Below are 18295 nucleotides of genomic sequence, written 5' to 3'. Positions count from 1 at the left end.
GAGCCAAGCTGAGAAAAACTGACAGGACTTCTTGATTGTGGCAGTTATTTTATATTGAGCTTCTCTTTTCTTTGTGTTCTTGATGTTAGAATATTAGGGAAACTACACTATAGTTTTATACTGCTGGAGCATTTCTCATGCGCTGTGCAATGAGCCTACTGTAGCCTTATTGGGCTCAAGCTTGCCTTTCTGGCCCAACTGATGGTTACATAATTTACTGATACAGGTATGTGATCCCTTATCCAGAAACCCATTATCCAGAAAGTTCCAAATTATGGAAAGGCCATCTCCCATATATAAGCAAATAATTCTAGTTTTTTAAAATGATTCCTTTTTTTCTCTGTAATTCTAAAACAGTACTTTGTACTTGATCCCAACTAAGATATAATGAATCCTTATTGGAGGCAAAACAAGCCTATTGGGTTTATTCAATATATAAATGAATTTTTATGGAGATCTAAATTACGGAAAGATCCCTTATCCGGAAAACCCCAGGTCCCGAGTATTCTGGATAACAGGTCCCATACCTATAATAATATTTCTTCTGAAGTGAGTCCTCTGAGCAAGCCAGAGTTAGGTTCCGTCCTGCTGGTGTCTTTAGATGAGTGGAACAAGGTGCAGTGCATTTGTAAATGCATCGACACAAAGATGAGTTGGCACCAAAGCCAATGTCTATGTGAATAATAAGAACATATTGGGATTAGATGGCAGTCCCAACAAAAAGGCTGGACATGCCACAGTGCCTGTGATCTGACCAAACTGCATTCTCATTATTCACATTAGCCCAGCAGTCTGACAGATGCACAATTAATTTTATTAATAGTAGCTACGGCAGGTTTATAGACTTAAGTCCCCTTTGCAGTCCACCCTTTTGGTTTGGGCTAGCTTTACTTCTAAGTTTAGGCATATTTATTAAAACATTGTCATAATGGTTATTTTTTTATAGATCCAGGAGTATCCAGGGCAGCAATGAACATCCATGCCATCCATGTTATACACCTTTCCCTTATTCTGTCCATTCAGGTTAACAGGCAATTATTTGGGACAGCAGAAAGTGTAGAGGAGCTATGGCTTCTTCATCTGCCTGTGTCCATGCATTGGTACATAGGGCACATCACCCAAATTCTCCACATGTCCAATATCCATGGTATCAGTAGATATATATCAGGATTGTACAGAGAGCATTCACATATTTAAATAACCTTTGCACTGTGTACTTATTCAAAAGAAAAAAAAATAAAGCTGGTGGTTACTGCTTTCGGGCCAGTTTTCTTGGTGCCTACCCTTCCATTTTCAGTCCAATTTATTACATTTATTGTCCAGTTCAATTCGTAATTAAGTCATTTAGTCCTAGAAAACCATAACAAAGTCTGCCAAAGGGCACCACAGAATATACAGAAAAGCACACTAGGTCTATACATACTCATAAAATAATATTACCATATGTCACTTCAATGCTAACTAGGGCAAGCTTTGGCCCATAATGGGGCAAGGCTATTCAAATGAATAATCCAAATAGCCTCATGTTGGAGCAAAACGTTAGAAAGAACCAATTTAGGTTTTGTTATTCAGTTATATAAGAGTCTGAGTGAGTGATCTGAATACTTTTGCAAGGTGCTGTGCACTTAATGCATTAAACCCAAATGCTGGAAATATTCCCTGGTCTAGGCAGAAGCTAATAGCAGCCTGGCACGTGATGCACTGATCACAAGAATAATGGCACATTATACAGTGAGAACAATTTGTTGTCTAAACAAAGTCCTGCCTGGTTAATTGTGTTAAGTGGAGCTTTACATAATATATTTTCTGCCCCCTGAAGCCCCTACTAAAAAACTTCCATGTCGTTTTAAACATAATTTTCATGCTTTTTTAAAAAAAAAAAAAAAAAAAAAAAAAACCTGTTATACACAAAAATTCTGTTTTTGAAAGTATACACACTCAAACAGTTACTAAGTGAAACTGGGGACTCGGGAATGTGCTTTGATCAATCCAATCTCTTTTGTGTGCTTGTAGTTTATTTGGCCAGATTAGTTGCACTCTCATTGTACTTATGTATTTGCTCTGCAGGAAGAATGGGCCATCTTCTATTTGTTTGTAGCAGCCGCACACCTGTCTCATGGTGGTCTTATGCCTTCAAAAATGGCAGGTGGTCTGGGTGGTCTCTCCCTCTCTCTTAAAAGCCAAAAGCGGGTGGAGGATCAAGCCTGTGAAATTAGTGTTTTGGTCTTGGCAGTCTCTTTCCTATAAAAACTAATATCTGGGCAGATATCCCAATTAATGCAACCATACAGGAAGGCTCAAGTTTATGAAAAGGTAAATAGTTGGGGCCATCATGTGGGGTTTACCTTGATGTGGTATGGTGGCTTGGCAATTTTATGATCATAACATTTTAACTAAAACCTTTTTTTGAAAATACATGCACTTGCATAGATACTAAATTACTAAAGAAACAGTGGAGCAGGGAATGTGCATTGACCAACCCCTCCCCCACCATTTTCATGTTTCTGGAAACTTAATATAAACTTTTAATATGCACACTAAGGTGTCTATTTACTAGAGTGTGACAGGGTGTGGTGAAGTTGTTGTGTAAAATATATGCTATATATATATATGTTAATTATGAATAATGATTCATAGGAATCAAACTACTTATTACATTCATTGATAATAAATTATCCATTGCTTGGCTTCAGCAGTATTTATATTTAGTATCAGTTTGTGTCAAAAGATTTGCAAGATTTCATAATAAAATGTCTTTAAAGAGATACTGACAACAGAAATTAAACCTTTTTTACACCATAACATTGTCTTTGCATGAGCTTTATAATGTTGCCTTAAGTATTTGCTGATGCTTTTCCATTCCTTATCTGATCCCCCGTGTTCTTATGGGGGCAGCCATATTTGTGCAGCAGTAGGCCGTTAGCATTAGAAGCTATAACTGACAGGCTGAGAAGGGACAGTCAGGTTGGCAAAACTGTCAGGTTTAGGAACTTCAAGCAACAATTACTTAGAAAACCAGCCCTAACAGTGAAAAAAGATCAACATGACATATAGGGAACTTTTTATGTAGATTCATAATTCAAAAAGTCGTTTTTTCATGTCAGTATCACTTTAACAAAAACTATTTCCAATAGCTTGATATAATGAATACCACATTAGCCAACTGTCTTTTGCTCCCACACTTCTTCCTGTTGCTGCATTATTTCCCGAGGGAGCACACAGCCCATCACAAAATGGGGGCTCAAGGTAAAAGGGCAATATTTACCAATATATATATTCCAGTTGGGCAAGATTCTTTAAAAGGTCTCTTAATATGATATAAATGATCTGTTAGTTATGTATTTATTCTGGGGGTATAGTTTTCCTTTAATGAATGACATTATTTTGTGCAATGACTACGCCTTAAGTTGCCAGACTACACTTGGGTCATAATTGAGCCCTATATTACAAAATGTATTTTTTTCTGTTGAAACTGTTTATTCTGTTTGCCTATTATGATTTCTTTAGATCCTTGTTTTTAGCACAGCAAGAAATGGGCCCATGTGAGTCACGCAATTAGCATAGTTTCAATGGCACCCACATTAAAGGTAACATGCTGCATTTCAGGTGAAACTAGGCATTTCAATATGTACAGTATCCAAACAAAGTCCTGCTATGCAGGTTAATCAGGTAAATCAGTAAACAATTGGGAATCATGATTCACACAAAGCTTAATTGGTGGAAATACATGGTTACTCAATTGTATCACTCACATTATTTAATTGATTGTTCTGTATTAGGCTGCATCTTATAATACACAGATTTACATTTTTTACATTAACGCTGTTGGTTTATAATAGCAGTAGTCCCTGAGATCAATGACAGCATCCTGTGAGAACCTTAGCCAGCTTAGTGGTAAAATGAGCCCAGTTCAATTATATTCCGGATGTCAGAAAACTCTATATAAATAACACTGTGCAATAATCAAAGGGGGGGAAAAAAAAGAAATGCACTGTCAGGTGTTATTAAAATGTAAGGAGTAATGTAATAAAAGGAAAAATATGAACAATGTGAAAAATGTTCCTTTGCACAAACAGTTTTCCCCAGTGTGAATTAACTATAACATTCATTTGTGACCCTATTAAAAAGTAATTTTGAGTTCCAATACTTTATTATATCAAACATAATTTTAATTCAGAATTTGTTATCCAGCCACATGAGAGAGGTGGCCATGGGTCAAATTACTTTTTTAATATGTTTTAGTCAGGAACCTCTCTTGTTATGTGCTCTTTAATGCATCTGAAGGGAAGTTGGTGCTACAAAATCATATGACAATATGGAATCAGGATAAGCTTTTCCCTCTGGTGGTGTGACTCCCTGATGTATGGCCACATCAATAAATCCAGTATAAATGAAAGAGGGGGCCCAACAAACCAATGTTCATTGCTGTGTTAGCATTTTTGTGCCATGCCAAACAGGTACAATGTTTTAGGGGGTAGACACCTCCCTTTGTCAAGATGGGAGGGAAGTGTGTACTCCCAAATCAATGTATCTATATGGTATAGCACAATAAAGGGTTATTCTGTTCCTTTGTGATTGACTGCAAGTTTGTTTATATTGCAGCCAGTCACAGAGGAGATATGGTCATGTGATTTAGGAAGTATAAATTATTTTTGCACATCATTTCTTTGTTATTGGCTGCACTTCAGATAGGCAGGTTTCTTCATATTGCACTTAAATTATCTTGAATTGAACCCTTGAGTAGCCTTGCATAGTTTTGTATTTCCAGTCAAAGAAATGAATGGGTAAATCATGATCATGTTAAGTTGTGGTTAAACATTATAGAAAAAAATATGTACAGGCATCAAGCAAGGTGATAAATCATGAATAGCAAAATTTGCAGGGACAACCTTGATTTCCAAATTGAAGCTACACTTCCCATTGACTTCCATTGCATACTGACATGTTTTAGGTGGTGTCATTTTCATTCCTCAATTCTTCATGAAAACATGATTTCATGGAACTTCACATATTCATGGAACTTCGTTTTCATATTCTTCCAAAAAAATAATTTATTATAACATCAATAAGCAAAATGTACCTACTGTCTGTGATATCAGTGAATGCAAACAATGGTCAGTGGTGTCAAGGAAAGCTTTTTCCTTGTAGCAACTCACAATATACTTTGCATAGTTTTTTTTTTTTTTAAGAGAACTTACTTTTGTATTTATTGTTTAATGTTTTTATAGGACAAGGAAAGGCAACTTCACTCGGGGTGACAATATGTTAGGAACCCACTAGCGAATTAAGTTAATACATGTTTCCCCAGACCATTGATCCCTCATCTGTATCACCAGCTTACTTAACTTTCCCAGTCACCCCTCAGCAGAGTTAGACTTGTGCATGGGTTGTAGAGCAATCATTTCAGATGACCTGCTACTGTGCATATATGAGTCTAAGGGGCAGATTTACTAATCCACAAATTCGAATCGCGAATGTGAAAAATTCGGATTGGAAAAATTTCTGAAGATTGCAAATATCCCGAAAATGCTTACGAAAAAATCATATTAGTCACAATAATATTGTATTGGCGACCCAAAGTCACAAAATTTTCATACAGAACCATTGTAAACAGAGGTAAAACCTTTCCGATTGTTTCACGCAAGCGTACGAAAAAGTCGTGCGGCGTACTTTAAATAAATTAGAAAAAGAAATTGTTAAGAATAGGGTGTCCAATAACACTTAAAAAGAACTTAAAGGAGAGGGAAAGGCATTTTGGCATTTTGCTACCAATAGATTAGCCACAATAGTGCCACCTAGAACACTATGTTTATTCTGCAGAAAGCTTTACCATACCTGAGTTCATTTGTGTAAGATAGCAGCTGACATTTAAAATGGGTCTCCATAGCAGCTCTAGCCATTGGTAGCTCAAATCACACATTCTGATGATTATGAATATGGGAGGGGGGAGCAGGAGAGGGGAGAGAAGAAATAGCTGCCCAGCTCTGATACTGAAGAACAGAGGGGATTATAGGCAGATGGGGGATGTTCTTTTTTCCCATAAAAACAATCAACGCACCAGAGGTCACCCCTATAGATTAGAGGAAAGGAGCTTCCATTTGAAGCAGCGTAGGTGGTTTTTCACAGTGAGGGCAGTGAGGCTGTGGAATGCCCTTCCTAGAGATGTTGTAATGGCAGATTCTGTTAATGCCTTTAAGAGGGGCCTGGATGAGTTCTTGAACAATCAGAATATCCAAAGCTATTGTGATACTAATATCTACAGTTAGTACTAGTGGTTGTATTTATAGTTTATGTATGTGAGTGTATAGATTGGTAGGTGTGGGTTGTGTGTGCTGGATTTACTTGGATGGGTTGAACTTGATGGACACTGGTCTTTTTTCAACCCTATGTAACTATGTAACAAAAGAAGACAAGAAATCATGTTTCTTTTGATAGAGGACTCAGTGTAGCATTTCTGTGAGTGCTTATGGCTGTATTTACATAGACCTTTCTGATAAAGCTTACTTAGTTTTTACCTTTCCTTTTTCTTTAATGATTTCATATAATTCATATAAAGGAATTACACATGGCTATATATGCACACCATTTATTTTGCACTGCTTTTTACATTTTTTTTTTCCAGCATAAATCATTTCACACAGCTTGATAAATAGGTCTCCTTAAGTTTCTCTTTTAAAAATATTTGTAATTGGGGAAAAGTGAGCTGCTGTTGAGATTCCTGATAGAGCTATATATGTTTGAGGGGGGTGACACATGGGTTCAACCTGTCCCACTATGCCTTTCCAAAACGTCTAGCGGTTTCACCTACAGACATGGCCATACCAGAATAGGCCAAAACCTAATAAAATAAATAAATTGTCTGGTGTAGAGTTTTAACAAGTTTGCACTATATAATTATAGTATCTATGCCCCTGACCTGCTTCAACTGAATGACAGTCAACACCTTACGGATAAATGTTTTGTCTTCATTTCTCATTGTTTCTGCTCAGAATGTCATTTAAGAGCACTGCATAGATAATGAAATCTTCCCTCTGTGTCAAATTAAATATTTTGCAGGTCACTGAATTCTTAATATTTCATTTAGATAATGGGATAGTTAAATTATTGACACTGCAAGCCATTTTATAGGATATTTTGAATATAAATGGAATTAGAAAATGCAGGGGAATGTGAAGATGTAACAAGCACATTTTTTTGTCAAGGATATTAAACTGATTTAATTATGAGCCACACATTTCTTCTTCTTAAAAAACAAAAAAATACTTGATGTTTTTATCCTGTTGTGGTAAAGTTAAACATATAGGTAGTGTAGACCCTGTTTGTATAGCTGGTGGTGCAAATTTCCTTTTAAAAGTAATATATATGACCACAACATGGCACTGGATCAGTAAAAATGTTTGTGCCAGGATTACCAGCTGGTTTAGTGGTTACAGCCCCATTTTTCACATAATGTATATTTACAAAATTGCTTATTACTACCCACACTGTGAAGACATTGCAAATCTTTCATTGCCTTGTCAGAACAGAAACTCACTCAATAAAAACAATAAAAAAAAAGAAATATACCTATTTACACAGTTTTTACACCATTTTATATTTTTATGCTAGCCCATCAGGATGGTGGAAAAATGTTCTGAATTGCCATTCTTTGAATGTGTAATCTAGCGCTACATTACTGCTGGAGCTTTATAGATAAATGATGAGGAAGATGACGATAATGATAACTGTTTGGATGCACAACAGTGCACTTGTCTGCCAGGTAGTTCTGCAGTGTTGAAAATCAACTTGTCTGCCATTGTCTATAGAAAATATATTTTTATCCCTTACCGCAGTGTTTCAGGTTAAAGCTCTTTTGTTTGATTGGAAGTCCAGCATTTTGGCGTTTAAGTTTGTATTTGTAATGACTGGGGCAGTTAAGACAACACTGGCTTTCCTAGACACATAGCCAATCACTAAGCCTGTCCTAGTATCCCAAGCCCAGCCATTAACCTTTAAGCAAAACACACCAAGAATTGACATGAAATTGCACAACTTTATTAACACAATAGTTAAGATGAAATGTAAAAATAAAAGCACATAAAACATAATCACATAACAACGTTATGTTTAATGACAATAGCACCCCTGGAATGCATGCTGAAAAGTTCCACTGGTGTGAACAGGCTATCTGCCATGCTAGCTACCCTGTGCTGGGTTCAGGTGATCAAGTATAAGTAGGAATCACATTCAAGATTATGTTCTGGAGAATGGCATTATAAGTAGGAAATAGCATGACTTATGAAGGATAGGTCACATCAGACAAATTTGATTGCTTTTTATGATGAAGTTAATAGGGAGCTGGACAGTGGGGTTACAGTAGATCTGGTCTACCTGAATTTTAACAAAGTGTTTGATACAATGCCCCATAAATGACTGCTTCTTATACTAAGGTATGTTGGTCTTTCTAAAGGGAAAGCCGATACAGCAAGTGCTGGCTGAGAGCTCATGACTGGGGTGGTAAAATTCACAGAAGAAAAGGGTCCACTTTACAAAGCACAGTCTCATTTTGGTCTAAAGAAATGTTACTAAGCTTGTAAATAGCATGTGGATTGTTCACACAGGAAAAGAGGTGTTCAAGGGGGAATATGTATGCATGTACAGGTCCTTCTCAAAAAATTAGCATATTGTGATAAAGTTCATTATTTTCTGTAATGTACTGATAAACATTAGACTTTCATATATTTTAGATTCATTACACACAACTGAAGTAGTTCAAGCCTTTTATTGTTTTAATATTGATGATTGTGGCATACAGCTCATGAAAACCCAAAACTCCTATCTCGAAAAATTAGCATATGATGAAAAGGTTCTCTAAACGAGCTATTAACCTAATCATCTGAATCAACTAATTAACTCTAAACACCTGCAAAAGATTCCTGAGGCTTTTAAAAACTCCCAGCCTGGTTCATTACTCAAAACCGCAATCATGGGTAAGACTGCCGACCTGACTGCTGTCCAGAAGGCCATCATTGACACCCTCAAGCAAGAGGGTAAGACACAGAAAGAAATTTCTGAACGAATAGGCTGTTCCCAGAGTGCTGTATCAAGGCACCTCAGTGGGAAGTCTGTGGGAAGGAAAAAGTGTGGCAGAAAACGCTGCACAACGAGAAGAGGTGACCGGGCCCTGAGGAAGATTGTGGAGAAGGACCGATTCCAGACCTTGGGGGACCTGCGGAAGCAGTGGACTGAGTCTGGAGTAGAAACATCCAGAGCCACCGTGTACAGGCGTGTGCAGGAAATTCCCCAGGTCAAGCCACTTTTGAACCAGAAACAGCGGCAGAAGCGCCTGACCTGGGCTACAGAGAAGCAGCACTGGACTGTTGCTCAGTGGTCCAAAGTATGTCATTCGGAAATCAAGGTGCCAGAGTCTGGAGGAAGACTGGGGAGAGGGAAATGCCAAAATGCCTGAAGTCCAGTGTCAAGTACCCACAGTCAGTGATGGTCTGGGGTGCCATGTCAGCTGCTGGTGTTGGTCCACTGTGTTTTATCAAGGGCAGGGTCAATGCAGCTAGCTATCAGGAGATTTTGGAGCACTTCATGCTTCCATCTGCTGAAAAGCTTTATGGAGATGAAGATTTCATTTTTCAGCACGACCTGACACCTGCTCACAGTGCCAAAACCACTGGTAAATGGTTTACTGACCATGGTATTACTGTGCTCAATTGGCCTGCCAACTCTCCTGACCTGAACCCCATAGAGAATCTGTGGGATATTGTGAAGAGAAAGTTGAGAGACACAAGACCCAATTTCTGCAAAAGTATTGAGTGCATAACTGAACATAATTATTTGAAGGTTGATTTTTTTTGTATTAAAAACACTTTTCTTTTATTGGTCGTATGAAATATGCTAATTTTTTGAGATAGGAATTTTGGGTTTTCATGAGCTGTATGCCACAATCATCAATATTAAAACAATAAAAGGCTTGAACTACTTCAGTTGTGTGTAATGAATCTAAAATATATGAAAGTCTAATGTTTATCAGTATCCTTTATGGATTAGGTCAATCAATGTCAAAAGTTAGATAATTGTCCAATTAATTGTATTAATTTATTGCGGCATTTGGGAAAGTTTGGCACCTGGTAAAAATGGTACTGAATATTCCTGCAACTAGTTGCCCACAGTAGCTTTTAAGTCTAACATTCCATACATGGACCCTTACTTATAGTTCTGCCTAAATAAAGAACATTAGACTCTTACACCAGCCACAAAACTTCTAGTAATTTCCTGGATGAGTACTGTGAATGAGTTATTACATTTCCTTTAGGCAGTGAATTCCACAGAATTTTTTACTTTTTTCAAGTGCTCAAATTTCTTTTCCTCCACTCCCATAGTGAAGGCCAGCCTCGTCTATTCTATGCTCACCAATGACATCTACTGGAAGGCAAGTTTTTATAAAATTAATAAATCCACATTCTTTATTACTATAAAGTTATTGGTCAAATGAAGGTGGTTTGCAAGTAGTCAGAGGGAGATGCTGTACTTCAGTAAGATACATAAGCACACCCAGGAAACTTGAACAAGAGACCTAAGGGGTTTATGTAATAAAAGGGACTAAGTTTGCCCTGGAGCAGTAACCCATAGCAACCAATCAGCAGCAAGCATTTACTGGTCACCTGTTTACCTTATAGGCTGCTGTGGTTTACTGCTCCTGGGCAAATTTAGTGCCTTTTACTACATATGGGGGTATATATAAGTCATATTTATTAAAGAGTGAAATTAGATTTTTAGAGGTATATTTATCAATCACTTTTATCAATTGGTAAATTGTCCCATTTAAAATGTCATACAAAGAAGAGACAGCTAAAATGTTCATGTGGTGAATTATGGTGGGCTCTATTTCACCCTTTCGAAAAATATCCCCTTTACGTCAGGTAAAGGTGAATGTAATCTCCTACATTGTAAGGCTCCTTGGGTGGTAGTTTGTGGGTTCTTTTGCTGTGATTAACATTTTGGATGAAAATGACGTATGTAGAATTCCAGCTACATCAGTATCATTAAATAGAAAAGGGACAAAATAAAACATATGGATTAGGTACTTTTCAAAGTGATAGAAGGCCTATTTACACATAGCTTTTCCGTAAGCTTTTTTTTGGAACTGCTGCTTGAGGATTAAGCCTCTTTTCTGTTCTCTTTTTTTTACATCCAAAAAGATCACTTAACATGTTGTTACAGTGTGAAAATTGCCCTTGGGTAAATGTGTGCATGGCAGCTGAAAAAGTGCTGTCGTACTAAAGGGCATGTTGCAACAAAAGTTTAGCAATATTTTGATGGTTTAGAATTTATCTAAACATAAGCACAAAAAAAAGTTATATAAAAATTGGCACAAGGCTCATTTACATACGCACTTTGTTTAAAGTTAACATTACGGGTAAATGTAAGGGATACTATGGAGGGGAAGCTGTGCGTCCTTCGGGCAGGGACTGGTTATTGTTCTGACAGGAACTGAAAAGGGGTATTGGAACAGGAGCAGGATGAAAATGGCGAAAAACCAGTGATGGGAAGGAGAGGGACAGCAGAGGCGTACAACCAGTGAGGGGACGGAGAGGGACAGCACAAGCGTACAACCAGTGAGGGGAAGGAGAGGGACAGCACAGGCGTACAACCAGTGAGGGGAAGGAGAGGGACAGCACAGGCGTACAACCAGTGACGGGAAGGAGAGGGACAGCACAAGCGTACAACAAGTGAGGGGAAGGAGAGGGACAGCACAGGCGTACAACCAGTGACGGGAAGGAGAGGGACAGCACAGGCGTACAACCAGTGAGGGGAAGGAGAGGGACAGCACAAGCGTACAACCAGTGACGGGAAGGAGAGGGACAGCACAAGCGTACAACCAGTGCCGGGAAGGAGAGGGACAGCACAGGCGTACAACCAGTGACGGGAAGGAGAGGGACAGCACAAGCGTACAACAAGTGAGGGGAAGGAGAGGGACAGCACAGGCATACAACCAGTGACGGGAAGGAGAGGGACAGCACAAGCGTACAACAAGTGAGGGGAAGGAGAGGGACAGCACAGGCGTACAACCAGTGACAGGAAGGAGAGGGACAGCACAGGCGTACAACCAGTGACAGGAAGGAGAGGGACAGCACAAGCGTACAACAAGTGAGGGGAAGGAGAGGGACAGCACAGGCGTACAACCAGTGACGGGAAGGAGAGGGACAGCACAAGTGTACAACAAGTGAGGGGAAGGAGAGGGACAGCACAGGCGTACAACCAGTGACGGGAAGGAGAGGGACAGCACAAGCGTACAACAAGTGAGGGGAAGGAGAGGGACAGCACAGGCGTACAACCAGTGACAGGAAGGAGAGGGACAGCACAAGCGTACAACAAGTGAGGGGAAGGAGAGGGACAGCACAGGCGTACAACCAGTGACGGGAAGGAGAGGGACAGCACAAGTGTACAACAAGTGAGGGGAAGGAGAGGGACAGCACAGGTGTACAACAAGTGAGGGGAAGGAGAGGGACAGCACAGGCGTACAACCAGTGAGGGGAAGGAGAGGGACAGCACAGGCATACAACCAGTGAGGGGAAGAAGAGGGACAGCACAGGCGTACAACCAGTGACGGGAAGGAGAGGGACAGCACAGGCGTACAACCAGTGAGGGGAAGGAGAGGGACAGCACAGGTGTACAACCAGTGAGGGGAAGGAGAGGGACAGCACAGGCGTACAACCAGTGACAGGAAGGAGAGGGACAGCACAGGCGTACAACAAGTAAGGGGAAGGAGAGGGACAGCACAGGCGTACAACCAGTGACGGGAAGGAGAGGGACAGCACAGGCGTACAACCAGTGACAGGAAGGAGAGGGACAGCACAGGCGTACAACCAGTGACAGGAAGGAGAGGGACAGCACAGGCGTACAACAAGTAAGGGGAAGGAGAGGGACAGCACAGGCGTACAACCAGTGACGGGAAGGAGAGGGACAGCACAGGCGTACAACCAGTGACAGGAAGGAGAGGGACAGCACAGGCGTACAACAAGTAAGGGGAAGGAGAGGGACAGCACAGGCGTACAACCAGTGACGGGAAGGAGAGGGACAGCACAAGCGTACAACAAGTGAGGGGAAGGAGAGGGACAGCACAGGCGTACAACCAGTGACAGGAAGGAGAGGGACAGCACAAGCGTACAACCAGTGACGGGAAGGAGAGGGACAGCACAGGCGTACAACAAGTGAGGGGAAGGAGAGGGACAGCACAGGCGTACAACAAGTGAGGGGAAGGAGAGGGACAGCACAGGCGTACAACCAGTGAGGGGAAGGAGAGGGACAGCACAAGCGTACAACAAGTGAGGGGAAGGAGAGGGACAGCACAGGCGTACAACCAGTGACAGGAAGGAGAGGGACAGCACAGGCGTACAACCAGTGAGGGGAAGGAGAGGGACAGCACAAGCGTACAACAAGTGAGGGGAAGGAGAGGGACAGCACAGGCGTACAACAAGTGAGGGGAAGGAGAGGGACAGCACAGGCGTACAACCAGTGAGGGGAAGGAGAGGGACAGCACAAGCGTACAACAAGTGAGGGGAAGGAGAGGGACAGCACAGGCGTACAACCAGTGACAGGAAGGAGAGGGACAGCACAAGCGTACAACAAGTGAGGGGAAGGAGAGGGACAGCACAGGCGTACAACCAGTGACGGGAAGGAGAGGGACAGCACAGGCGTACAACCAGTGACGGGAAGGAGAGGGACAGCACAGGCGTACAACAAGTGAGGGGAAGGAGAGGGACAGCACAGGCGTACAACAAGTGAGGGGAAGGAGAGGGACAGCACAGGCGTACAACCAGTGAGGGGAAGGAGAGGGACAGCACAAGCGTACAACAAGTGAGGGGAAGGAGAGGGACAGCACAGGCGTACAACCAGTGAGGGGAAGGAGAGGGACAGCACAAGCGTACAACAAGTGAGGGGAAGGAGAGGGACAGCACAGGCGTACAACCAGTGAGGGGAAGGAGAGGGACAGCACAGGCGTACAACCAGTGACGGGAAGGAGAGGGACAGCACAGGCGTACAACCAGTGACGGGAAGGAGAGGGACAGCACAGGCGTACAACAAGTGAGGGGAAGGAGAGGGACAGCACAGGCGTACAACCAGTGACGGGAAGGAGAGGGACAGCACAAGCGTACAACAAGTGAGGGGAAGGAGAGGGACAGCACAGGCGTACAACCAGTGAGGGGAAGGAGAGGGACAGCACAGGCGTACAACCAGTGACGGGAAGGAGAGGGACAGCACAGGCGTACAACCAGTGACGGGAAGGAGAGGGACAGCACAAGTGTACAACAAGTGAGGGGAAGGAGAGGGACAGCACAGGCGTACAACAAGTGAGGGGAAGGAGAGGGACAGCACAGGCGTACAACCAGTGAGGGGAAGGAGAGGGACAGCACAGGCGTACAACCAGTGAGGGGAAGGAGAGGGGAAGGAGAGGGACAGCACAGGCGTACAACCAGTGAGGGGAAGGAGAGGGACAGCACAGGCGTACAACCAGTGACGGGAAGGAGAGGGACAGCACAAGCGTACAACAAGTGAGGGGAAGGAGAGGGACAGCACAGGCGTACAACCAGTGATGGGAAGGAGAGGGACAGCACAGGCACACAACCAGTGACGAGAAGGAGAGGGACAGCACAGGCGTACAACCAGTGATGGGAGGGAGAGGGACAGCACAGGCATACAACCAGTGACGGGAGGCAGCAGGACGGAGCGATGGGCAGGAACAGCACTGAAAGTGAGAACAAGAGCCAGACAGGACTGGAACTAGAATAGGCCTAGGTGCAAGAACTGGACTAGAATAGGATAAGGGCAGAGAACAGGATTGGAGCAGGACTTGGAGCAGACAGGAGCCAGAGCCAGGGATGTGCTGCAGTGCTTGGGCCAGCGCCACCTCAGTGGTCCTAGCTACCTGAGGCGCCAAGATGATGCCACCCCCCTTGCCCCCTCTAATGTGATAAAGTGTGGGGGGGCACAAGGGGGCAACATCATCTTGGCGCTGACCCAAGCTAGTGCCACAGTGCTAGTGCAGAGGGCCCCCCCAGTGACTGTATATCAATTTGCGCCATGGCAGCAGTGCCTCTGGCTTGGGCTAACAGATGCCAATGCGCAGGCCAAGAAAGTGAGGTAACTGAGGGTTTATATAGTGCAGAGTCAGCCCTGATTGGCTGACCCTATCCAACCATCAGATTGGAATGACCAGGTGATATGTAATGAGCGAGCCTGCTAGCTTCTCACCTGGCCTAGTGGATAGGGTATGCTATAGAAACCAAGAGGTTTCTGGCTTGAATCCCAGAAAAGCATTACAATCAAAAGGCAATGTTCTGCAAAATACCAATTTGCTGGTTAATGAGCCCTTGTGGATTTTTGATGTGTAAAATTACCAAATAATTAAATTGAATTTAATTTAAAACTATAAAGTGCATTTATGGGTTTAAGGTTTATAAATGATCGTTATGGTATTGGTTGCTGATAACAAACTTACTGACATACAAAAGCACTACAATATCAATTATACAGCTATAGTTCCATGGATATTTAGAACTGAAAATAATAATTTTACCACAAGTAATCTGTACCTAAACTCAACTTGGGAACCCGTGCTCTCATGGGATTTAAGAAAATCCTTAACGAAGAAAGGATCTTGGAATACTTGTAAATAAATACAGAATTGCAAATGAAGTGCCAAGGGGTGCACATCTGGGAAAAATAGTATTGGAATGCCTCACATGTTGCATCAGCCGGGAATCTTTTTGAAAATCTGAACTAAATTAATGGCAAAAAAGTTTAATATCCAAAAAAAAATAATTAAACAGTTATTAACCTGCAACATATAAATTGATTCAAAATTTCCCATTGGCATGCATGTTGAATATAAAGGTTCAGGTTGTGCTATTTATAAAAGTGTGCATGCCAGAGTTATCATGGAATGCAAAATTATACACCTCAATGGACTTGGCAAAGTTACATACCTTATGCAATTTTTTATTGCATATTCTTATACAAGTTTACTAAAACGTCATGGCTTGTTACGAAATATTTGCTTGCATCTTTGCAGTCACTTCTCAGTTATATTACATTCCAAGCTTTTACACAGCAAAGAGTGTACAGAAAAGGCACAGAAACTTGTATGGACTTAAGTAGTTCTGCTTTACACAAAGTGGGGGGTTGTAAGCCCCTTAATGGGGCAAAGGGCCAATGTGTCCACAGAGTAATTTATTTAAGGCCATTCTTTTGTGTAGGAACAGTCAATATACCCTATGTATAGATAACTATGAACTGCAAGAAAAGATATTAATCTTTATATTTATTCTGTGTTGGTTTAAATGAGTAATTGTGAATGGATGCCATGAGTTATGATGCAGTCTTTGTTTGTGCAAACAGTAACTATTCTGAACACATTAACAATATAGATTGTAAGCTCTACAGGGCAGGGACCTCCATCCTCTAATGTTTTTGACTCTTATTGCAACTGTACCTTTTATTTATTTGTCTTTATTATAATACTTTGTATTTATCTATTATCTTTATAACCCCCTGTTTGTATTAATGTATTCTACTGTACAGTGCTGCGTACATAAGTAGCGCTTTATAAATAAAGATATACATACATACATACATTTAACCTCATTTGAAAGCTAGACATATTTCAGATGGATGAGGCACCAAGTGCTGACCATGATAACAGTTTGAGGTTTTGATGATACCAAAACAGTGAACTGCACTGCTTTGCATCAGAATCAGACAAACAATGAATATTCTGGGACAATGCAAGCACCTAAACTGATAATGGATTTGCATTCTAAGGATAATATACATACAGCAACATGTACATGTTTCACTGTAAATCCACTGTTAAGATGTCTATGAAGATTCTCATTCATCCAGGTCATGATATACAGTATTTAGCAACTCAGTCTTAAGCAACTGGATTTTGTAAGTTTTTCCTGAAAAAGTTTTATCATTCAATAGAGCAACTTCTTTGGTTCAAGTGAGTGGTTGAGAATTCCCCTGGAATATAACCCCTTAAGGGTAGAACAATCACAAGCATATAATCAAAATGGTTCCATTAAATCTATTCAATTACTGTAGGGGTCTGATTTACTAATCCACGAATCCGAATCCGAATGGGAAAAATTCGGATTGGAAAACGAACATTTTGCGACTTTTTCGTATTTTTTGCGACTTTTTCATAGCCGTTACGACTTGCGCCAATTGTCGCGATTTTTTCATAGCCAGTACGACTTTCGCGAATTGTCGCGACTTTTTCATAGCCATTATGACTTTCGTGAATTGTCACGACTTTTTCATTGCCATTACAAATTTCGTGAATTGTCGCGACTTTTTCATAGCCAGTACGACTTTCGCGAATTGTCGCGACTTTCGTATTGAGCGCTCGAAAAAGTCGCAAAATACCGATCATTACGAAAAAAACGCATTCGGGCGCTTTTTGGACGTTCGTGGATTAGTAAATGTACCCCTAGGTGTTAGCTGAAACTCATGGAGTGAGCACCATCGTACCATTGTGACTGTATTATATGTGAGCTGACGCCTCAATGGAACTATTGTGAATGGATATTGGTGACTGTATTAGCCTAAAGGTGGCCATACACGGGCCGACTATAGCTGCCGATATCGGTCCCTTGGACCGATTCGGCAGCTAATCGGCCCGTGTATGGGGAGAGCAGAGCGGCCTGGCCGACCGATATCTGGCCTGAAATTGGCCAGATCTCGATCGGCCAGGTTAGAAAATCTGGTCGCATCGGGGACCGCATCGGCTCGTTGATGCGGTCCCCGATCCGACTGCCCCATTGCCGCCCACATAATCCGATCGTTTGGCCCCAGGGCCAAACGATCGGATTATTATTTTTTTTACCTAAATGCTCCCCGATATCGCCCACCCATAGGTGGGGATATCGGGGGAAGATCCGCTCGCTTGGCGACATCGCCAAGCGAGCGGATCTGCTCGTGTATGGCCACCTTAAGGGTATAAATGCAAGTGACTTTTCTACCAGGGAACTGAAGAAACTGCTCAAATAAGTGGTGAAAGGTTTTCAAGAAAACTCCGAAAGTCTAGTTGCTTTAGACTTATTTCTACTAGATAATGTACACTCTAATGATAAACACAATGCCCAAATTAATGCTCTTATTCATGTTTTCTCATTCAGTCATTACTAGAAAGCAATTGGCATAGGATCTGCAGGAGCAATGATCTTCTTGTATCTATGAAAAGAAGATGAAGGTTTTTTTTTTTAAATTGTTAATCAGTTCTCCTACTATTTCTCTGTTT

The sequence above is a fragment of the Xenopus tropicalis genome, chromosome 1 (assembly GCF_000004195.4).
Source record: "Xenopus tropicalis strain Nigerian chromosome 1, UCB_Xtro_10.0, whole genome shotgun sequence".
Classification (NCBI taxonomy): Eukaryota; Metazoa; Chordata; class Amphibia; order Anura; family Pipidae; genus Xenopus; species Xenopus tropicalis.
This window is presented reverse-complemented; position numbering follows the sequence as displayed.